The 2,870-nt window shown below is 36.6% G+C and overlaps 1 protein-coding gene across 1 annotated transcript in view; it reads left to right on the forward strand.

Annotated features, from left to right (window-relative positions):
- Positions 1-2,870, forward strand: part of LOC106883892 (putative uncharacterized protein DDB_G0291608) — a 250,923-nt gene that overhangs the window by 244,254 nt on the left and 3,799 nt on the right. The window lies entirely within an intron of this gene.

The raw sequence follows: 2,870 nt of genomic DNA on the forward strand, positions 1-2,870 counted from the left end.
CATCATCATCATCATCATCATCATCATCATCATCATCATCATCATCATCATCATCATCATCATCATCATCATCATCATCATCATCAGGCGGCAAGCTGGCGGAATCATTAGCATACCGGGCCAAATGCTTAGCAGTATTTCTCCTGTCACTATGTTCTGAGTTCAAATTCTGCCAAGGTCCACTTTTCCTTTAATCCTTTGGGGGTTGATAAATTAAGTACCAGTGAAACACTGGGGTTGATGTGATTGACTGTCCCCCTCCCACCAAATCCAGGCCTCGTGCCTTTAGTAGAAAGGATTATTATTATTATTATTATTATTGTTATTATTATGGCTGCCATACTGCAAAGCCATAGAAATTTGGGGCTCTGTAAGTTGAAATAGTGTTTGTAATCTTTTTGGCCTTCTATGGCCCTGTGTTTTTGCTAATAAAGAAGCCATCATAATGCTCGACAAAGGAACACGTTCCTCATTGGAGAAAAATGAGAACAAAAATGTAGAATGGCTTAAACTTAATGTTTAGAGACTGTTTCGTCTCTATGCAATGTCAAAACTTTTGGTGATGACAAAGACAACAACAGCAACAGCAGTGACAACAACAACAACGATACTAAAGAAATAAAGCTTAGAAACATGAATATCACTACTTTGACTGCCACCAAAACTGCCTCCACTGTAATTTCTTTTGTGATTACTGTGAGAAATTTGGAAGATTTCCGCATAGATGAAGATTTAATGATAGCAAGGAAAATTGTAAAAAGGAATGGGAGAAGGGTAGTTCTAAACTCTCCATCCATGAATACATTATTAGTGTAGATTATGATTATATTGGAATTTGATGTAAAAAAAAAACCCACACAAATTCACACAAAGAGTCTTTCAAACCAAGTACAAAAATGCCCTCACACACACATACATACATAATAGATAGAGGTCATCATAAGATTGTTTGTCCTGGCAGTTGTAGATCTCACTACAAAAAAAAAAAAGAAAGAAAAGCAGGGGTAAAGCTCCTTCTCAAGTCATATCAAGAACTTTTCAATTTTTTTTTTTTTAGTTTTTCAAATTTTTCAGAAAATGGAAGGAGAGTGGATAATTCACAAACTTCATCAAAATGTATGCGGAAACAAAATCCAAATGTGTGAATTATTCAACCCACCTCCTGTTTTTTTTTGTCCAGCAAATTCTGATATTATTGCAATTTATACCACCTGAAATGCATTTTTCGAAGTTTTTATTAAAAAAATATTCAGTTTTCATTGATGTGTGTGAATACCCCTCTCAAATAGTGTTTCACAGTAAATTCCAATATAACCTTAATCGGCATCTAAAGTTTATATCTGGAAAATTTCATTAAAAAATATGCTTTTTTTTTTCCAGTGAGTTATGAAGAAATAAAATCTGAGACACACTACGCCTGTAGTTATGTTGAAATCTTAAGTGTTGTTTAACCATCTCTCTTAAGAACTGCAGACATTTATCTACAGAAATATTCCAGCTTTTAATCGGCTGCTGCAATAACGTGCAACTTCGTCGTCAGAACACCTTCACGACGAACGCGCTTACGCTCTCTCTCTATCTCCCTCTCTCTCTCTCTGTCTCTCTCTCTCTCTCTCTTCTGGTATACACAAATACATACGCACACACGCGTTTCCATTATCAAGGGAAGTAACTTTTACTTACTAGGGGAGGTAACTCTGTAATACCTACCTGACACCCAGTTTCATGGTTTAGTTGTATTATCAGTAATAATGATTTTTCTAACTAATCTCTTAGGAATGCACCTCTTTCTCTTTGTCTTTTCTAAACTAGGTTTTCTTCTTCTTTCCATACACACACACACATACACATATCGTTTGTAGAAAACATAAATCCGGAGAAGCACACTCTAAGATGTAGAGCAGTGTATATTTTAATATTTTAATGGGCCTACCTCATTTATATATATATATATATATATATATATATGTATGTATGTATGTATGTATGTATGTATGGCACTCTGTCAGTTGCGACGAATATTCCAGTGGATCCATTCAACAGAACAGCCTGCTCGTGAAATTAACGTGCAAGTGGTTGAGCACTCCACAGGCATGTGTACTCTTAACGTAGTTCTCACGAAAATTCAATGTGAGACAGAATGTGACAAGGCCGGTCCTTTAAAATATAGCCACTACTCATTGTTGTCAGCTGAGTGGATTGGAGCAACATGAAATAAAGTGTCTTGCTCAAGGACACAACATGCCACCAGGTATTGAACTCATGACTTTACGATTGTGAGCCGAATGCCCTAACCACTAAGCCACGCACCTTCAAACCCTAACCCTAACCCTAACCCTTACACCGGTGTGGTCACATACTTCCGGTCAATAATCCTTTTCTTCCTTGGCTATCGCCTAGCAAACACGCGAACTTACTTCGTCCCTACTTTCAAGTTCGTGCCTCACAGCGTTCATACACACATAATTTTTCCCATCTGGCCGTAAAGCCTTTTCTGTTTGTTTTCTTGTCTTGTGTTTTGTCCTCCACTACATTCCTCCATGGCAAGGTTTAATTTGTGTATACAAATTTAATTTGCGGTCCATGGGAAGAGCCGTTTTAACGATGCGTCCTACCCATCTCTTTGAAACGCCGGTGTTAAAACGGGGGTAGCTGATGAAGAAGAATGTTCTCTATGTGGCTTGTGTGTTTTCTCGTCTACGTTTTGTTTGCAATGTCCTGTACCCAGATATGCACCTATACATACAGGTGGATGTCGGTATGCACATACCTGTACGTATATATGCATATACTCATTTACTGTTTGTTTATATATATATATATATATACATATATATATATATATATATATATATTTATTTATTTATTTA

This window comes from Octopus bimaculoides, chromosome 3 (genome assembly GCF_001194135.2).
Source record: "Octopus bimaculoides isolate UCB-OBI-ISO-001 chromosome 3, ASM119413v2, whole genome shotgun sequence".
Lineage (NCBI taxonomy): Eukaryota > Metazoa > Mollusca > Cephalopoda > Octopoda > Octopodidae > Octopus > Octopus bimaculoides.